Source organism: Argopecten irradians, chromosome 4 (assembly GCF_041381155.1).
Source record: "Argopecten irradians isolate NY chromosome 4, Ai_NY, whole genome shotgun sequence".
Taxonomy (NCBI): domain Eukaryota; kingdom Metazoa; phylum Mollusca; class Bivalvia; order Pectinida; family Pectinidae; genus Argopecten; species Argopecten irradians.
This window is the reverse complement of record NC_091137.1, coordinates 44,502,672-44,525,575: the sequence shown is the minus strand read 5'-3', so window position 1 is coordinate 44,525,575 and position 22,904 is coordinate 44,502,672. Positions and strand designations below refer to the sequence as shown.

Genomic DNA, 22,904 nt, shown 5'->3' with positions numbered 1-22,904 from the left:
ACTTGTAATAAGCATTTGGTGTTATAAGTATATTGTGTATTATAACTTCACACGCCACCTCTAGCTTTTGAAAAGAATTCAGGACAGTGCCCAAAGTGACCGTAGGGCGGTGGTGATTCTCCGGGTACTCCGTCTTCCGTTTAATTCCTAAACAATGGATGTCACTAACCCTAACTCAGTATATCAGACGTAGAAGTAACCAAACCTAAAACTCCTATCAGTATGCGGTAGATGTAATATACATGTAGATGTTATTGTCATTATAATGACTAGATATGAATATTATACATTTGTATAATGAAATACTCTCTTCCTAACAACGGCTGCAAGAAATCTCAAAAAGGAAAAAAACCCACCTTAAACCTAAAACGGTAATAAAAAAATATATGCTTGATTAAAGTGCTTTGACACTGTCCAAAATAATACATAATTTACAATGTGTAATATACTACCATGTACATAGAATGTTTAAAGTTGTAGTTCCCTACAAAAGCGTATTTAAAACGATGATATAATGCTTGTCAAGTTAATAACATATAAGTATCAATCTACTGTCATACAATACAGATTAAAATGATTGATGCACATCTGTTAAATACTGAAGCTAGCTCATTGATAAAGTAATACTGAATATAGAATACAAACTAAACATCCTTCGTTACCAAAAGTAACGGTGCATATATCACACTGTTTGTAATCAGTCTGACAGTTATACAGGAAGAGCATGTATAATGCAATATTTTATACAAAATGCAAAATAACATATTCCTGCATAAATAAGTAATTAAGATTTTCCTGCGAATACCTATCTATGATAATATCCACGTGCACTGTTACATATATTCATGTGCAAAATAATCTAAATTTTTTGACTATTCAAGAAAAATAACATTCAGTTATGATTGGTTTTTCATTATCATATCTTGATGATACGTCTGGGAAAGCCTCGCTTTGATCGTTTAATTATCCTTCAGCTATGATCAAGGTAAATGACTTCTCGATCATTTGTTGTTATTAGTATATAAGAAATGAAAATATCCTGATACATTTGTTGTTCGAATAAATGTTGGATGTTCGGTATTATTATCAAACACTTTTGTTATAGGTAAACGCCATTTGATGTAATTATTCAGTACGCTTTGATGCTGAAATGTCAAAATTAACAACAACAAAAAACAACACAAAAAAACAACCCAAAAATAAAAATAAAAAGGAAATATAAATAAAATTTTAAAATTCAAATCAGAGTGTTATACAAAAGGAAAAAATCAAATAAAGGAAATATATTTTTGCGCAGAAATGTCAAGAGTTTATACTAGTAAATTAATACCACAATTATATTAATTAACTGCAAGTTCGGTAACGGCGTTTAAAATAAATTTTAATTCGTGTTTATTGGTTTATGAATATGTATTTGCATTAAGTGTATACATTTATGTAAATTAATACAATTAATGACACGTGGAAGTATTGATAACTAAAAGGATTGATGTTTATAACAATTATTAACCCGTTAAAAGGGATTAAAATAACTTTTTACTATGACATAACTTTCAGAGTTTTTAATTTTTTATATATATATGCATTTCTTTTCATGAATATTCAGCATTGGTTTAATCTAAACCTGCCTGATATGCATAGTTTAAAAGTTAAAATGCATTTTTGTTATTATAATTATACTGATGAACATGTTCACACTCATCTTCCATTGATATGAGTATATTTATATATACTAACATGGAACTTTAAAAAGGAAATTAAAACCTATTTGTGATGAAAATTATTATGATATATTTACCGGACAAATAAAGAAAAATAGGTTTCTCCAATCCGGACATCTTGTGAGTAACATTAAAATTTATTCTGGTATGGATATAGCTATAGTGAGAACATATGATTGGATAATGAAAAAATAATGAAATTTATTTTTATTTTAAAAAAAAGATATGTTTACCTTTCAGCGTTTCAGGAAATGCATGACAAACAAAACGACACCATTCTACCCTGGCTTTCTCATATATGCCACTAATATTCACACCAGTGTATTGTTTATTAAGAATGTTACACCATTGACGAATGGTATTTTTAATCAAAAGCAGGAGCAGACGAATTAATTCATTTGCAAAAGTTACTTATTTTACATCATTGCCGCCATTAAAAAGTTTGAACTTCTTATTTGACCTCAAGGTAAAAAATACTAAACACAATTTATCGCGTGCCGAAAATCTTCCATGTCACTATACAGTGTATATACCCTATATGAAATCGGAAATGATTGTCCATTTCATTTATCAAACAAGTCAATGAAGTTTTTGAAATAAAGCGAGATAAGCTTCAAACCCCTAATATGAAATATATACTTTTATCATTGTACATAAAACAACCTTCATTATGAACAATTCAGAGACAAAACAATGCAACGATTGTCCTTCATAGCCAATGAAACATGTTCAGGTCACGTTACACAGGTGACATTTGCAGACATATTAGGCCTACATGTACATTTGCGAAGTCGGTAGTTATTAGGCGGATTATGTGAGAAATAATTTAAGACGAATATGATATACTCTAGCTTTAAAACAATACATTTAAAAAAAATCGTGTAAACTCGGTTCTTTCTCATTTTTCCATGTGGGGTCCGTTACCTACACTTACTGTTATTGGTGGAAGTCTCATTGCGTTCTCTTCTAACTGAATCATGTCACCTAGATTTTGACTTATGACCTAGTTCAGAAATTGTGTCGTGCACATGCACAAATGTGTTTATATACTTTACATTTTATATAAGGTCCATCTTCTAGTAATTCCGACCACTTGATAATCTTATTTTAGTCACGACTTCATCTCGCTTGGGAAATGGATGATGTACCAAAGTTTGATCATTGACATTTTCATTATGGACCCCATATGTACCAAGGTTGCATCCTACTATTAGTGGCTGGACTATCTTCGTCTTGGTTTATTTTAGCTATGAGTTATTTTAACACATCATGAGTGACCAATATTGAGAATATTTGTTTTGAATAAGAATTCATTAATTTTACTTAAAAACAATAAATCTCGTCTGTACTTAAATATTTTTTTAACAATTTCAGATGATTAAGCTCGTACTTGAAATATACCTTCTATTTTGTTGTATCTACCATTTAGTGCAATATAACGGAGTGTCCTGGTACAGTCCACCTAATACACATTCCGGCCGCACCACAGCTTCGTTAACGTACAGCTAACCAGACAATAATACAGAAACTCGAACTTGTGCCAAGCGTTATCGCGATCGGCATCGGGATCCGGTCACGGAGAATGCATATCTATCATGATCTGTGTCGTTTAGGCTCTTGTAACTTTTCACCCAAGAAAATACAAATTGTTCGCCGTTTTAACAGATCGACGCGCTCGCGTGTCAGGGATTGTGGGTAAGACAATCTAGGTATTTTTCCGGGTCAAGTTTCAGGTCAAAACATCAAACGCTATCGGCGGATTTTGATCGAAATGATTACGTGACCCGAGCTTAGTGTTATGTTTATCCATACGGATGAGGAATTCCGAATGTAAACATGATCATCTGTGAGCTGATAGCGCGGGAAAGATTATCACTCGGTTTGATGGACTGACAGTTAGGCCTTCAACGCTATTGTAGTCACCTTTGTTTCCGGTATAATAGGCTTCCACCATACAAATATGAAGTACAATCGCATAAGTATATCTAGAGCACTAGGAATACAAATGTATATCTCAAATCATAAAGCAAATCTCGGCAGTCGTATATGGTACTATCTAAAGAGGTGTCTCAAACCTTGACATTCCTTCAAACTGATAGCGGCCATTGAAATGCATGTATATATTTTCTGACAAGTATACCCTATAGAAAAAAAATATTTGTGGCCAATAATTATTTGTCCAGTTTATGCCTTTAATCAAACATCGCCATAGCAAATCAACTTTACTTTCAAAATACTTTAAGAGGTTCACTTATCATTCTGGTCTACGCAAATGATATTAATCAAGTTGTGCTGCAATTTTACCATACTACAGTGTATTAGATGCTAAGATGCCGTAGTGAAATAACGGTCAACTAACATGTGAACATTGGTTTAGGTGTGGTCAAAACGTAAACTGCTGCAAATCTTTGGCATCATGTGAAGTGACCAAATCAAACTTTGTTCTGTAGTTTTTGGAAATCCTTCCATGTAGATATTTATTAATTACTGCAAACTGACTTAAAAACACGGTGACGTAATTTCACATTTTCACTCATTACAACTTTTCCACAATGACCAAATTTTGTGATCGAGACATATTTAGGTTCTATTTTATATGATTTAAATATTTTTTGCGGTGTCTGCAGTACTACCTTCATCACGCAATATGCATGTTTGTTTGATATTTTTCCTGATATATTCTACTGACCATGACGTGTGATTGCATAGAGGATGCTGCTCCCGTTGAGTCTACATGACACGATGATAAATATAAAACTTTAAAGATATTTTGTCAGTGAATTATGCTGATGTTGGCTGAATTTCGAGAAACATCGCCCTTCTACTGGAAGGTCAAACATAACGATAAGTTACTTATATCTGTCAAATTTTTTAAGAACTATTTATTCGTTATTACATGCTGGTTGGTTTCGGCCAAAGCGAAAGTGCGAAAAATACCCCACTTTTTCGCTCAGCGCACTGCCGCCCCTCGCATTGCCGCATTGTTACTTGACAATACGACATGGTCGAAATTCCATTCAAACCGATATGAATGGAAACTAATTCTTGAAAAGTCAATGAAGTATACTTCAATGACCACAATAAGCTTCTTGCATATGCACGTGAGAGGATCACTCGTGCGTGTCATTATGTACGTGTGTAATGCTAACGTAACGCCTGCTTTCATGCCTCAACACGTGCCCTTGACGTTTCATTAGTTCGTGCCCCAGTAAGCCGGCTACATTGTTTGCGATGTCAGAACAAACGATGTACATTCTGATTTGTGTCGTTGCTACGAAGACGTGTGTTGCACATTAGACACCGGGGTTAGATTCAGGGGTTGGTTTCAACCCCGCCCCTACATGCACCCAGCAATTAGAGCGTGTTCCAGGGCACACCGCATGCTGCAGTTTTCTCTCACCTCATGGGCACGATCTCACCAACAACGAGTGTGAAAGTCATAAACATTTCTTCTTAATTCTTAAACTATTCTGTAAAGTTTCACCAATTAATCCATTACAATATTTGTATAAGTTAAATTGTAAAGTAAAATACATGTCACTATGCATGTTAAAATAAAAGTCGTTGAAATTTGATGGACATGAATTTGCCTTCAGCGGCTCGCAATACAGCATACACATCCATTTTTGTTGATGTACAAGCTCCTACGGCGTGCAATTAGGCAAACCAACCACCACCGTGAACTTCTCTGATTTATGGCAGCAGTTCGCTCAACTGATGCCTACAATTCATAGCATCAATGTACCCGGAAAATTACGGCTAATACTCCCTACTACCGAGGGCTGCCACGTGAGCTTCCTTTAATTACCCAAGTTCAAATACCAGCTTTTAAATCGCACCCGTATCATTTGCGACCGTCGTTGATTGTGGCTATGTTACTACTTAAACGATGTACCAGCCTGGCTCAACCCCCTGGGCTTTTGAAAAGTCACACTGATCGGTTGCTATTGTTACCAAGGCCTCGTTGCACGTGGCGTAGGACGTTGATGGCGAGCTAATGACAGTACATATGATCCATGGCTGTGGCTTCGGTAGGACAAGGTGTACAGTCTCTGGTAGACACCGGGGATCAGCTTCAAAGCAGACGGGAACAAAAAAAAAAAGAACAATTGGCGAAGATAATGTTTTATGTCTTTGAAATATGGTTTTCTATTTAAGATTATATCTTTTTGTGCATTATGCTGTGAAACAGGAGTAAATAATACAAATTGAAAACGACAGTATTTTACCTATCATTTAAAGTTTAACATATCTTGATAAATAAGTAGCATTGTCACAAAATTGACAGATCCATATCCAATGATACATACACGAATCGTTTACTTAAAAACGAAAAGAAAGAAAGGGATAAAGATAAAAAGAACAGAAATAAACAATATTGTTAAAACAATATTTTCGTAATATTGAAATACTTTTTTACGTAAGTCAACAAAATAATGAGAAACATTAATGTACAAAAACACAATTAGAGTTTTATGTTCAAAGATATTTACCAGATTTTATGCTGATCATCATCTTCAATATACTGTAGTATAATATTGTTTACAGTAAATATAACGTTTTTTTGTGTTTTTTTGTGTTTTTTTTTTTAATTTGAATGTAACCATGAAAAGATATTTAAAGAAGTGTAGGTTATCCATTGTTTATCTGCTGTAGATTCTCTTATGCCCGTCCTTAAGTCCTTATTTCAATCAGCTAAACTTGCATTTCTAAGGATTGAAACGTAGCAAGCCATATGCATGAATCTGTGTCTCAAACTTATCTAGCAGTATTTGCATGGTGGTAGTCACCAGGTACTTGTTGTATTCAGTTGCAGTCATTATGGATAAAACTAGTTCGTCCTACTACAGGCGTTAGAAATATTACTGTAATCCTACCTTTATAGGTGATGATAGGATATGTTTGCTGAGAAAATGAAGAAATCTTACATTTTAAATTATTAAGGGACTGTTATCTCAACAATCGTTTGAAAATATTTTTTATTAAGAAATTGATATTCCCTTATAATTATCTGCGTCAGATATCTTGCGATCGGGATGCATTTTAAAGTAAACAGGCTTTGTTTTAATTTTGCATGGAATCTGAACAGAATAAATAATAAATCAACTTGCCAATTGTTATGTAATGCCAATTTACTGACATGGACCATCGATTTATTTATTTTGAAAAAGTGTTTTCTTCGGCACGTCCATTCAATGGCATTTTCGGTAAAATGGAAAGTGCAACGATCCAATGGCTTAATTTCATATACTGAAATTGAATTATCAAAGTATAATCAAATAACGTCAAATTTGATAAAAAAATCAATAGAGATAATTAAAATCTGCAATATTTGGACAGTTTTGAGATTATTAATAGAAAACAGCCCTGTGATCGGTACGCCGATATAAACGGTGTCCGCCTAAATTTGGTATGTCTACTTTTCGCGGGAGACAATTGGGGACAGTAAACAAATAAAAGAGCAATAGGTGAAACGATACACATGTTTGTGTCTCCAAAGAACTATTAACTCCCAATAATTAGCTGCTTGCAAATCAATAAACGTTTTACTATGTAAAATTTAAAGTGTACAGAAATACCTAAGATGTCAACACCTGTGAAGAAAGAGAATTCAATCGTGGTGTCAGATTCTTTTGTTGGGTAATTATTGTTTAAAGACCTAGCTTTACTGAAATCAGCAGACGTGCAAATTTACAATAACTACGAAACTATCAGCTCCTAGCTCCATTTACTCCGGCTTGAATTTCGGTCATGCGTAATGTATGCGCTTTTGTCTACGAACTGAACACTTTAACTATTGACGAAGTCCCAAACACCTGGGGATATTACAGCGAAAGGAAATGGGCGGGACGGTTAGGTATTTCTTTATCACGGTGAAATAAGTTCGTTTGTATATATAACACTGAAATGATGGAAAACGCTTATAAAATATATATGACTCATATTCTTCCATGCCGACGTTGAGAAACAAACGTCTTATTGACACAGATTTCGTCAAACAAACACACACCTGCTCCGGAGGTCGTAAGTAGTGACAGGAAGGGTCGCGGAGGGCTAACCTCGTCAACGATTCCGGCTGATAGATGACTGTTTGATACATGCAAATACGGGAAATAGCGGAGACTCGTGAATGGTAGCGAGATACAACACATGCGCAATGCTACGTGTCACCAGAATCGACATTTATCAGGGAAACACGATATATAGGTGTTGAATACATAACAGGGAATGTACATATGTATCGGGTGTCTCGAACGTCAGTAGCTGTTGGGAAACTTATAAACATCAAAATATGATGTATAAGCGTGCAGAAAAAGTGACATTTATTTTCTTTTGATCAAAATGACAAATGCAGCGATCTTGATTTAACTGACAAATAAATATTTCATCTATTTCTGATGTCATATTCAGATTTGCGATCTGATATATAAAGAGCGATTTACATAAATTAAGATTTCACTTCTCATTGACGTGCCATATGTTATGTTGTTCTGACTTATTTGATGCCATCATGATGCATTGCATTAAAATGACAACGATAATTTTGTTACATATATTTTCGCAGATATAGCTGCCTGGTATAACACATGACTTGTCAATGACCTGACAATTTCATAAGAGATTCATATGAGCAACGTGTATATCAACGAGCAATTATTCAAATAAAATTCTAAATTTTATGAAAAAACGAAATTTCAACAGGAAAATGAAGGTATGATGAATTAGAATTCTGAAGTTATTTATAATGTCATGCCCTAAAATTGAGAACTAGCAGTAAGAAGAAAGAATAAATATGTATATTTATAAGCTGCCGAGTATAGCACATAGGAAACAGGGTGATTTATGTTTTCTCTCTATTTTCTGCACTTTTTAACATTTAATAACATATTCATAACACATTCTGTATTTGAAAATGAAATATAAATGTAACGTTTTACAACTTTTTGCTTACATCAAAACAGTTTTCGCCTGCGATTACATTTCGTATATATCGGGAGCTATAAGAAATCACGAAAAGAACCGTTCATGAAAATTCTTTCCTTTACTGATAGGAGTAAAGGATCATGGGTAAATTTGATTTCCAAATTGATGTTAAAGTGCGATCTCCCAATTTTAAAATTTTGGCAATTACTCACCCTCTTCGACCCTGAATTTATCCTTTTTAGATCATAATTTCTCTTATATAGATTTATATTTCCACTCATGACCTTTTATTTCACTTCAGTTGACTAAATATGATCTTCTGCGTTTTTGTTCTTTTATGTCTTTGAATTTGTCTTAGCATGTTTGGCAGAGTTTTGGTAAACCCCACTTGTGCTTTTCTTTATTTTACAAAGAATCTCCTTTGAATAATATGTATAATGGTATGCATTAGTCAGTATGACATTTTATTTATCTGTCTATGATATCTTTCATATAATATTAAATGTCACCATCCGGTGGCCATTTCACACAAATCTATATTTTGTTGTTTATGTGACAAGATGGGGGATGCATAAAAGGTAGATTCATAGAAATATACATCGCGAAATTATGAAATTTCCAAGAAAATAAATTGATTGAAATTATCTGTTTACTTACTTGCATTTATCAATATCGTCATTATTCATTACCCGTTATTATGTATTGAATGGTCTCCCTTCTGTAGGCTATGGAATATAAGACTCTTTCATGAGTGGATACGAAGGATAGCGATATTCTTCCCGAAGGTCACAAAAAACCCCGAGGTTTGCCGAAGTTTAACAACATTTTGTGATCCCCACAGTATAGAATATCCCTATCCATCATATTAATATATTAATGAGTATCTTTAATAAATCGTTGTTTTATTACAAATTCACAATTATGCATGATATCCTACAATTTTGAAAAAAACCTTGAAAATTGCATGGCATTATGAACGCAGATCTCCCTGTTTGCTTTGAAAATAGTAAAACCAAAATTCTGAAATTTACATTAAAATTTACCTAGAAAAATAGTAATTTTTGTTGACCCTGTGACGTCACGGGTCTGTTTTGCATAGGTAGCCATGTAATACAGCCTCTGAAGACATAAGTGCATTACATGGGATATACCAGTATTGAAATCTATATATTTCATGTTGCTGTAAAACTATCAACAATTCAGATTAAAAAAAAAATACCGTAAAAGATTATTTCAATCAGGCCTTCAATACCCTCCTACCTGGCTCCAGGTAGTCACTGAGATCATGTGATAAACAATTGTTCATAAATAACATAAGATATTTAAGGTCCAAATACGTGACGCAAGCCTATTTATTTTGTAAGGTATCAACTCTTAGTCATGTGCTATCTACCAACGAAAAAAAGTGTAACGATTAAAACGGATAAAATATCTAATTAAATTAAATGAAACCATCCGTTAGAAAATAAAAAAACCATAAATTTTGATGAATTAAGCAGTGAAAATCAATCAATGAATAGACAAACATACACGATGCCAATATAAACGTTACCTTAAACACAGACATTATGTACTATAAAATTGTTGTTTTTCATGCCTTGCGTATGTTTAGACGGAGACAGACCTGCAGAAATTACTTAACAACTTCTAAGAACACTTTTAAATATGAAATAAATTTGTAGACCACACATTGGCTTCATAGTCTACCTGTATGTATTCATTTCACTGCAGTGTAGATGTAAATATATTGATTTTGGCAGGACTACTAAAAATCATTTACAGCTCCTTTTTGTATTCGTAAAATTAAAATACAAAGTATATATGCATTTAAAAGTATTGTGATTCTCAAAACGTTGGTAAATTTTGGTTGTGAATAACATATTAAAACCTCTTTTTGATTCCTGAGTTTGAAAAATATGTAACTCATGTTTAGCTAGGTTAGTGTATCAGATTAATCCAATAGAATGTTTTCTTCAAACACTGTGTTATTGGTGTGCTATTTATATTTTGTATGCAATGTATCTGCATTCTGCATTCATCATCAGATAGGCTTAGGTGTACATTAAAACTTTAGGCCATTTCATTTAAAACATTGGTGTTGTATATCGTTAATTAGAGGCCCAAATAATGCACCAATAACATCTTCCTTTAAACATTGAACGTCTTTCAGTTGGCATTTATAGCCAATATGAATGCCAACTGGGCAGAGGCAAATTAGCGCCGCTTCATGTTGGATTTGCCTCTGTTTAGTTGGCCTTCATATTGGTGCTGACTCGACAGTTGTGAAGTTCATAGTCTAAATGATTGTCAACTGCGCTTGGTAAGGTTACATAATGCGGTTGTAGTGAAATTGTAAATACCATTACTTGTTTTTTTTTGAGTTATTCATGATGTGATACATTAATTGACGATTAAACCATAATGGAACATGTTGTCCATTTCAACTTTGCATTTATCATTTTTTGTTCTTTTTTATTCCATATATCTAAGCTATTGAATCACCAAGGCCTACTTTTGGGCATCCTCGATATTCCAGTGATTACTTTAACTGTCGTTTGGAATATGTCATACAAAACTCGATTGGCCACCATGCAGACCCTAAGTTTTTGAAGACTTTTTCAGCAGAGGTCTTACTAAATTATTCCCCCTAATTTGAAACTTAGAATCAGCCATGTAGTAGAGACAAAAATAATCAAGCCACATTTTAACTATTCCCCTCAATGTTCTAGAGACTGGTGGCCAGTGTATAGCAAACCTAAAGGCTCTGTATGCGGCAGCAGATGAGACAGGTAGTTTGGGCCTTTGATGTACATCAAAAGAATTTAACAACGATACACTTTGGTTGACTGCATGGTTTTCACTCTCTACATAATATTCAAATCAAGACTCTGAAGTTCCGCGATTGATCAATATATATTTTCCTGAAATGCCTTCAGTTTTACAATGACTAAGGGGTGATTATTACGACAGTGATAGTAACCCATGTTATATCGAGGATGATCGAGATAGAAAGACAGAACAGTTGTATGATCCGTGATGTATTGTTTTTATGGACATTGTATGGACATGTTAATGCATGTAACAACATAAAGCCGAATAAAAATATATATGTATTTGCATAATGCCTGGTGTCCAAATCAGTCGTGCTGTTTACGAAGATACCAATAGAAGTACTGTAAATGTGTATGTTTCAGCGGTAATCCTATTTCAGTGGTATTCATACCGCCATTAATATTTCATTGTGATTACTTTCTGTTTATGGTTTAATAAGCTTTGTTAGTGATCACACGAATCCATCAATGCCGTTACCTGTTCGTTAAACATTTAGCTAAAGTTTGAATGCTCTAAAAGTACGTTGATGATTTATTTCAGGGGACTAAGATAATATATACGTCTTAAGTGGAAAACGTAATACAAAATAAGAAATTGATATAATCAGCTTGTGTTGACATTTCATTATTTTTAATAATATTTTTTTAACCATCAGAAATAAATATCTTTTGTGCAAATCTGAATCTAATTGAATAAGCTGATTCATTGAACCAAATACAAAAGTTGATTATCATGCAGCTAAATGAGTAGTTAGCATTTTAAGTTAATTAATTAATACCACTTCTTAATGCCTTTAAAACGAAACTAAAAGTATAAATAAACTGAAATGATAGAATCATGAGGAATGATTTCGCTGTTTTCAATTTAGCGTCAGGTACACCGCACTGCTTCACCTTATTTTTAACGTATACATGATGGATGTATTATGCTAAATTAACAATAACAGATAATAATCGTTAAGGATTTTATTTTAAATCTAGTCAAAATTAGAAGCTAACCACATATATTTTCAGTTTAATTAACCACCGTTTAAGAATGTTCTACAAATAATATTTATAGTAGTACAGATGTTTCTACAATGTTTATATTGGAATATATTTATACAAACAATGTTTATAGTGGTACAGATATTTCTACAAACAATATTTATAGTGGTATAGATATTTCTACATACAATATTTATAGTGGTACAGATGTTTCTAACAATGTTAATAGTGGTACAGATGTTTCTACATACAATATGTATAGTGGTACAGATATTTCTACATACAATATTTATAGTGGTACAGATATTTCTACAAACAATATTTATAGTGGTATAGATATTTCTACATACAATATTTATAGTGGTACAGATGTTTCTACAAAAAATGTTTATAGTGGTACAGATGTTTCTACATACAATATGTATAGTAGTACAGATATTTCTACATACACTATTCATAGTCATAGTGGTACATGTAATTTACAATAATTACGCAATATAGCCAAGCAATTTTCTCATAGCTTGATGACGTAATGTTCACAGAAACGTGACGTTTGAGTGGTAATCTGCACACAGGAGAAGATGTTAGAATTCTAAAGAGAAAGAAGTGGAAACCATTACGTCATTAGATTCTGCAATGATACTTTACACTTAAACACATTTTATATATTAGGGTAGTCTGATAACAAATGGACACCATATTTGTTTTTCACGAATCCCGATCCGATATTGCACGTGTGGATCATCCACCTAGTTTCTTGATTTATTGGGATGACCGTCCTATTAACAGCTAAGGTCATTGGTGGAAAACCTCCATTTTATGCAATGTATAGTGTGTGTGTGTGTGTGTGTGTGTGTGTGTGTGTGTGTGTGTGTGTGGTTGTGTGTGTGTGTGTGTGAGGGTGTGTGAAAGAGGTTTGTTGGGATGTAATATTTTCGTGTGTCTTTGAAACTCTTCATAGTGATATCTCAATTAAGCATATCGCCAAAGATACCCAACATCACACACCGCTTTGTCACATTACACTTAAAACGAGCAAACCAGTCGTTCCACTCCCTTTTTACTGACATCACAACCTTTATATACTATGACTTTTTGAGCCCAACGGACAGAAACCGGAGCCTTCTTCACAAAGGCGAACACTCAAAGCCAAAAGTAACTCAATGAGAAGGGAGACGATAGGAAGATGACAGTTAGGAGGAGAAATTGCAAGATACCTATTTTAGTTTACCATTAACGATTTTTCAATTGGGGCAGTAGGTACAATCACAGGGCTGTACATAGAGGCCCTACCTGACCTGTGGTCATGTATGTTTTTCTGATGTAGCCCAAATTCTTCCTACATTATGACCTCTAACACGCTCTCATTGAGACCAACTGCAATAGATTAATCTATGTATAAAATATTACGCGTCTCGCAGTTTTTTTGTTAGCAAATTTTATAAACATTTGTTTCCTTATCTTCAGTATTACATATAAACATCAAGATTATATTATAAAGCAGTCGTTCATGTTTTTCACTTAATATGACGTGGAAAAGTTTTGTTAAATTAAGTTAACAGTTGTTTCGTATTTAATATTCAAACACTTACACTCCCGGGATCAAACTGTTATCCTAAAGGCCTATTTGGAAACTCCTTTTCTATCTTTAACGAATAATTCAAAAAAATTAATGGTTTATCATAATTTAGATTTATAGCTGTGATATAAGTACATGTATAGGATATATTGTCCCATTTTTCCATTGGGTCTACGTCTAAAAAATAATTGGATTATGCACGATATGCATAATGAATCTTACTATAGCAGCTGATTTTGCACGTGTTATGACTTATGTCAGTATACATTTAGCAGGTGTCATTCTAATTAAGTAGAACACACAGAGATATATTCAACATACCTGTTTAATATTAGCTTTGTGACAAAATTCAAAAAAATCATTGCGGCCTAGTTCAAATAAGGAATATGCAAAATTAAAAAATCTTTTGATCCTTTTATTACCAGTAACTGATTCATTATCATAAAATATGCCACTTCAGTGAATATCGTTATAAATCAAAGTTAACAAGCAACAGCATGATCGTAAACGACAGCGTATATATATATTTACCATCAGTTAAAGAGTACAAAACGAAATCTTAATAAAAAAAATAGTAGCACACAGGTGCTTTTACACTCTTTGAATGTTCAGTGATAGTTTGAGCCTGAAGAGGCAGATACCGAACTCACTGGTAAAATTAAACTACAATGGTGTAATGATGTCATAAAAAAGAGCCACTCAATGGCTTTGGCATCTTGAAAAGATAACCTTTGATAAACTGAATTAAAAGAAATCCGTGGGTTATTTAGAATACAGTCAGAATTTCGTGATACAAAATAAAAGTATTCAATTTGAAAGAAACAAGTGCAAGATGTTGTTTGCTAATTTTGATAACAAATAAAAAATAATACAGACTTTTTTAAAGCTGACAATGCATATCGGGGCAGGTTATTCCGATGCCAGCTATGTTTAGAGTGGCGCGTTTCAATTCCCGTGCGTTATATAAGGGGTTGGTCAGTGAGACGTAACCAAGCAGAGCTAAAGAAAAATGGCTACACTTCATTGGATACGACACTGTCATAACTGGGGGTGTCTCAGAAACGCGTTTTGAAAACTGATAGTTCATTCTATTTGTTTTACTCTCAATGCATGCTTTTTAATTTGCATTGTCAGCTTTAATGAAATAAAAGTTAAAGTATTACGACCAGGGTTCATACATTGCAACATTACAGCATAGCTTTATGGATTGGAAGAATATTTACTTTAAACGTGGACTCCGTGGCGCAACGGTAGCGCGTCTGACTCCAGATCAGAAGGTTGCGTGTTCAAATCACGTCGGGGTCATTAACATTTTACTTTCGTTTTGCAGTTTTGCAGTATCCAGATCAGATATGATACGGAAAATGTTTTGGCGATGTTCAGTAGAAAAATTAAAATTAAATACACATGGCAAATATAAGCTGATCCGTTAACATTCCATGTGTTTAAGTTCAAGATAGTCAAGATAAGTGACCTTATATTGTAAATAACATCACCATGAGAAGGCAGCAGATGCGATTGAAGGTTATCAACATTGACGTCTTGTTCAAAGAAATTATAACCACAGCTACTCACCTACATGAAAAAAAACTATTGATGGAAATATCATATATTACCCACTATGCTTATAGCATGCACATTTTTAATTTTCCACTTAAAATCGTCAAAATCTAAATTTATTAATTTTGCATACGATATCTGATTGCAAAAGGAAAGTAAAACATGTACACTAGTAACTCCGACGTGATTTGAACACACGACCTTCAGGAGTCATACGCGTTACCGTTGCGCCACGGAGTCCACATATAAAAAAAGTTTATTGAGTTCCAATGCAGTTTCTTATACTAACATGTTGCAATGTTTCTAACGCTTTTACTTTCATTTCAAAACATCCTAAATAAAATAAGTAAAGAAAGTAGCTGTTTAGGTCATCTGACCCGAAGTCATCATAATGTCCTATAGTTTCCATGCTTCGTCCGGTGAAAGTGACTGACATTGGTATGTGGCATGCTTGAAAGAAGGCCTACCAAGTTTGTTCAAATGAATGATCTTGAGTACCATTCAAGGTCACAGGGGTCAAATAGGTTTAAATCTTTTAACGACTTCTTGTGAGTAACAAACATGTCCAAAGACCTGATAATGGGCCTGCTACATGCTGGCATGATAGGCTACCAATTTTGTTCAAATGAATGACCTTGATCTCCATTAAAAGTCACATGGATCAAATAGGCTACAGTCTTAAACGATTAACTGCATACTTCACATCTACTTTTATGTTTTATTTTATTTATAGTAAGATGATCGTTAAAGCCCATTTGGCCTCTTGTTTATGTATCATTGTCTATGTTGGTATATTTAAATTAACTTTTTAACACATGATTACACTGATTGAAATAAAATGAAAATAACGAATAAGACTAATACATAGTCCATTTATATTTGATATAGTAAGTCTGAAAATAACATGCAATTTTGTTTATAAATATCTAATATATTTGAACACGCAAACTTCTGATCTAGCCACCGGACTGATAGTATGATCCAAAATAATAAGCATTTATTGCATGCTATTTTACGGATAACTAGATAAAATCTAGATGGACTATATATAAATAATACTAATAATGAAAGTTATAATTTAGGCTTGATTTCACGCATTTTAATTCTGGGTTATACTTCACAACAAAGGTCAAAGATAAAAACATAGAAAGTGATACACAAAATGAACCTATTTATTTGTACAAATATATGATAAAGGCTGTTAACAAAATGAACTTATTGATGAAATGAAAGCAAAAGTGTTAAAAATAAGATATTACAAGACAATCCTGCATATGTGGACTCCGTGGCGCAACGGTAGCGCGTCTGACTCCAGATCAGAAGGTTGCGTGTTCAAATCACGTCGGGGTCACTAACATTTTACTTTCGTTTTGTAGTTTTGCAGTAACCAGATCAGATATGATATGAAAAATGTTTTGGCGATGTGGAAAAATTAAAATCAAAATTAAATACGCATTGCAAATAGTATAAGCTAATCAGTTAACATTCCATGTGTATTTGTTCAAGATAGTCAAGATAAGTGACCTTATATTGTAAATAACAACACCGTGAGAAGGCAGCAGATGCGATTGAAGGCTATCAACATTGACGTCTTGTTCGAAGAAATTATAACCACAACTACTCACCTACAATCTGATATTAATAGGTAGTTGAACTTTCACAGTAATATACATCACAAAAACTTCGACGCTGTCCTTGGCATATCAATTATTTCTATTCACATAATATAGGTAATAGAATAAGTACGTCTATATATATGTATAAGAATAAATACAGATGTACTATATTTCATGCAAATTAGAACTATGGAGTATAATTATGAAAACTCACTAAAAAATCACGTAGCGCATCTGATCTAGATCAGTAGTTTGGGTGTTCAAATATATCAGATAAATCAAAAACAATATTGCATATTATTTTCAGACTTTCTAGATAAAATCTAAGTGGACTCGGTATTAGTTTTATTTGTCACTTACATTTTATTTCAATCACTGTAATCATGTGTTTTGCTTTGCAATAAAGTTAATTTTAATATATCAACATAGACAATGACACATAAACAAGAGGCCAAATGGGCTTTAACGATCATCATACTTTAAATAGAATAAAACATAAAAGTAGAAGTGAAAGTGAAGTATGCAGTAAATCGTTTAAGACTGTAGCCTATTTGATCCATGTGACTTTGAATGGAGATCAACGTCATTCATTTGAACAAAATTGGTAGCCTATCATGCCAGCATGTAGCAGGCCCATTATCAGGTCTTTGGACATCTTTGTTACTCACAAGAAGTCGTTTAAAGATTTAAATCTATTTGAACCCTGTGACCTTGAATGGTACTCAAGATAATTCATTTCAACAAACTTGGTAGGCCTTCTTTCAAGCATGCAACATACCAATGTCAGTCCCTTTTTCGATTATCCGAAGAAGTCGTTTGAATGAAACGTTCATAGGGACCGCAGAATCAAACCAAAAAGAGATTCCTGGAAATCCCCTTTTGGGCACAAGATTTCATAGAGAGATGAATGTTTCGGAGCCTGCTGATTGGGTATTCAGGGCTCATCAGTTTCAAATGTTTAATGTGTGGGTTGGGCAATACATGTAGATGTAAAAGATGTGAGGAAATTTTAAAATTCTGTCAAGTGTGTGTCTGACAGGGGGATGTAATCAAGACTGGAATTTCATGAATATTTTGGTCAATTTTTGGTGCGGAATTCAACATAAGATGGAACCCCCCCCCACATAAAAGTTTAGCAAGATGGCAGATCTTTATTTCTTTTTATTCACAAGTATGCCAGATGCCATTCTTCAAAATTAGTGACAGGTGACCAGACTTGAAAACTCCATTAAGCCTGGACAGTGGCAAACGTTAATATATCGTATATAGCGAAATCATTTGGTTCTGCGGTCTCTTCAGGCGCGGCGCACAACACCGGACGAAGCATGGTAACGGTAGGACATTATGATGACATTGGGTCAGATGACCTAAACAGCTACTTGTTTTTACTTATTTTATTTAGGATGTTTTGCAATGAAATCAAAAGAGTTAGAAACATTGCATCATATTAGTATAAGAAACTACACTGGAACTCAATATACTGTCTTTAAATGTGGACTCCATGGCGCAACGGTAGCGCGTCTAACTCCTAAAGATCGTGTGTTGAAATCACGTCGGGATACTAGCGTTTTACTTTCCTTTTGCAATCAGATATATTTTAAGTGGAAAATTAAAAATGTGCATGATATGAGCATAGTGGGTAATATATGATTTTTTCATCAAAAGTTTTTTTTAACCATTTCATGTGCTTTCATCAAAATAATAAAGATCTATAAAATAGTATATGACAGTTAATACATTCATTTTGATGCGGTATAGTTTACAAAGTCCTTTTTTTCTACTGTAATGCCCTATACAGATTTTTGGCGTTAGTGGGTTTCTCCTTATGACGCAACCATATGACCTTTAACCTTTGAAAAAAAGATACTACCATTTTTGTGAAAGAGCTGACCTACTCAATATTTTGATATATCATGTCAACCTTCGTCAAGGAAAGTCGACGGAATGACATAAGCCACCGGACTGATAGTATGATCCAAAATAATAAGCATTCATTGCATGGTATTTTATGGATAACTAGATAAAATCTAGATGGACTATATATAAATAATACTAATGATGAAAGTAATAATTTAGGCTTGATTTCACGCATTCTAATTCTGGGTTATACTTCACAACCAAGGTCAAAGATAAAAACATAGAAAGTGATACACAAAATGAACCTATTTATTTGTACAAAACTAAGATAAAGTCTGTTAACAAAATGAACTTATTGATGAAATGAAAGCGAAAGTGTTAAAAACAATGAATCCGATATTACTAGACAATTCCTGCATATGTGGACTCCGTGGCGCAACGGTAGCGCGTCTGACTCCAGATCAGAAGGTTGCGTGTTCAAATCACGTCGGGGTCATTTCATGTTTTGGAAAAAAAAAAACATTTTATTTTAGACTTCTCTAAAGATCAAAGTTCGTTTCGTTTCATCACTAATACATTTGAGGAGGTCTAGGAGGTTGAAACGGTTGCATGGTGAAGACGAAATTCTTTAAAACACGAACAAATGAGGCACAAAAAGGATGTACCGCAACCTTCAAAAATTATACTCACACATGCAACTCAATACAGGGAAGATCGTCCTTCAATGACCTTAGCTGTTAATAATTTAACATCCTTTTTTATTGGATAAAACATTGAGGTTATTTTTCCATAGACCATAAGAATTAAACGTAACGTATTATGACGTCATAAATACAAAACGTTTTTGCGGGGCACAGTCATTGGCCAAACTGACGTTTTAGATAAGATATCAATGCTCCACAACTCGATTTGTTTTATTGTAAAAGTAAGTAAAAGTACGGAAATTATTGCCTATTTACTTCCTTAATTAGTTATCTTAATTAAATTATAAGCATTGTTCTAAATATATTTCGGGGTTATTAAGTCATAAACAAAAAACGGACGGACATTCTTTTACGCGTCTATAAAGAATGTCCTTCCGTTTTTTTGTCTTTGAGTTCTTAACCCCAAAAGATATTGAGAGTAATACTTAAATATACCAATCCTCGGTCAACAAGAATGCATTTACCTTTTCATCACTTTCACCAAGTATTAATGATATGTATTGGACGACGATCGATGCTGTTGCTTAAGTCCAAATAAAAGGAAACATATTAGACAATGATGGGTTAATCAAAATCAATAAAAAAAGCCAGACATAAACAAAAACACAATGACAAAAAAAACAAAAACAAAAAAAAAACATGCGTCGTGTGATACTTAAATGCGACCTGTTATAAGCATTGAAAAAAGCTACATCTTGTTTAATTGGCTAAGTCAAAATTTAAGTCCAAGTTTGTTTCGTTATCTGTCTTGGAGTCAGACGCGCTAATGTTGCGGAATGGAATCCATATTAATACATGTGGTCATAAGGCTCTGATACAGGAGTATCATTTTTATACACAAAGCGATATTAGTTCGGATCTATATGAGAACAAATGTACGTAGTGCAGCTCATTTGTGGACTTGATAATGGCTGAAGATATGTCAACATAATGCTTAATTTGGTTTAATGTAAACACGCAAAATCAGATAACGAATGAAAAAAAAAACATGATTCAAGGTTTTAATCAATAAAATATATGATTCACTGACTTTCTAGAAGGGAATTTAAATGCATGTTCACAAATTTGATATCTCTAATTTTATTAAGGTTGTAACTAAATTAATCACGTTATCTTAGAAACTCACATTTTTTGTATTATATTATTTTACTAATTGGTAAAACATAAAGACTCTGTGGTATCGGATATACTTTTTGGTGATTTCACTTTTCTGTTGTTATCTGTCCAATTCTTGATAATAACATCTCTGTCGTTCCATCCCATATTGCCCTGGGCAGACATTACTAGTTTAGCGATACAGTTAAAGTTATATGCGCTGTATTTTTTCTCACTCGTGAATCAAGATGGACTTTTATATATTATAAATCATCAAAAGCTATTAACATTTTGAGAATTACAATACTTACATTCTTACAATGCATTTGTTTTTACTTTAAGTACACAAAAGAGCTCAAATGATTTTACATATACATACCGTGCAGTGAAATGAGTATACACGGTCAAAAGATGAAGCCAAGGTGTAGTCTATAATTTCATTTGGCATTTTACAACGTTAGAAGTAATATTACATTGTAAAATATGCAGGTATGCTTCCATCTAAACATACATAGGGTATTTAAAACAAGAATGGTATACATGTAGTACATAAATTCTGTGCTGTGACAAACGTTTATAAGGCATCATTCAACAATGTTTGTCTGTGCATTTAAATATTTTTTATAGCTTAATGCACCAAATCGTATAATTTTCAATAGATATTTGAAGAATAATTAACATGACAAAATATTCGCCAGTTATGGCAAAAATAATTTTCAGACTAACGAAGTACTTAACTTCGCGCGGTAAAATGTTGTTGACACTCTTTACGATATAAAAATGGACCTCTGAAAATGTTTTATATGGCCGTTGTTGGCACTTACCATTTTCAATCATGACTTGACCTGGAACTGGTTTAATGTTATAAATGTTTAATTTTTGAGGAAGATAGAAACAGTAATCACTTGGTTACACCAATTTGAAGACGTCATTATGAGTGTCTATTGTTCAAATTAATTTGAAAAATGAATTAGTAAAAAAACAGGATTTTCAAAAAAAGAATCTCTATACCTCGGGCGAATTCACTGTATATCAGCAGGATTATTTGATAAAAATACACATTGTGTATATTTTTTTAAAATTTATATCATAGCAATATATAAAAAATTTGGAACGCTTTACATAAAGGATACATGATTCCGAAATACATAATTGGTGTTACAATGGTGTCTAATACATCTTATATATCACATGTGATACGAAAATGAAATTTGTTTTGTGACGTTTTCAAGACAAACTTATATAAATAGAATAATTATCAGACATCTGCTCTTTAAGGACAGGAAATGGGAGTTTGAGTGAACATTCTGAAATCTACACCTGTGTGCAATTTCCGAGAAATAAATTTTAATTATATTGCATAGAGTTATGTAAAAGTGTTTTTTCTTTCATCTATGTCAAAATTAATGAATGAATTCTGCTAGTAAAATGATGTACTTGACAAACGTAGTAAATTTTTCTTTAAAATAAAGAGAGTTTAAGGTCAATGGTTTTTTCTCTGACAAATGCTTCCTCTTGCTATTTATTTTTAGTTTCTTTGTTAATTACATCATTGCTATTAACAAGCAGTATAATCGAATTGCTTAACTCTGTCTATCCTGTGTGAAAAAAAGAGAAATGTAAAATATAGATTTATCAGTCGTAACAAAAATGACGTCAAACACCCAACTAACCTCGCATCATCTGTTGTCAATATTTCATTCTCATTTGAGGTTGTAAATATATCAATTCACCTCAAACGTTCATAATAAAATGTCCCAGTCTTAATACCAGTTGAATTAAAATGCATCTTTAGGTGTGAATTATTTGTCTCTATTTTACCAAGATTTCTATGTATTCGATGAAGAAGACGCTTTCACTTCTAAAGCTCATGGGCTTCACACTTGACATATCATTTTTTTTGTTCATATGTTCTTTTTTCAATCGAGTCTGAAAGGCGATTATAGTTTTATTATTATAACATATTGACTCTGAAGCAAACCATATTGAATATTTCTTTCTTTCTTATTTCTCAAGAAAATAGAAATGGA

General features: G+C 33.1%; 3 non-coding genes across 3 annotated transcripts; all 3 read left to right on the top strand.

The window, feature by feature from the left end:
* Positions 1 to 15,275: 15,275 nt before the first annotated feature.
* On the top strand, positions 15,276 to 15,347 carry Trnaw-cca (transfer RNA tryptophan (anticodon CCA)). The gene has a single exon. It is a non-coding gene; the product is annotated as a tRNA-Trp (tRNA).
* A 1,534-nt stretch (positions 15,348 to 16,881) lies between these two features.
* On the top strand, positions 16,882 to 16,953 carry Trnaw-cca (transfer RNA tryptophan (anticodon CCA)). The gene has a single exon. It is a non-coding gene; the product is annotated as a tRNA-Trp (tRNA).
* A 2,546-nt stretch (positions 16,954 to 19,499) lies between these two features.
* On the top strand, positions 19,500 to 19,571 carry Trnaw-cca (transfer RNA tryptophan (anticodon CCA)). The gene has a single exon. It is a non-coding gene; the product is annotated as a tRNA-Trp (tRNA).
* The last annotated feature ends 3,333 nt before the right edge of the window (positions 19,572 to 22,904 follow it).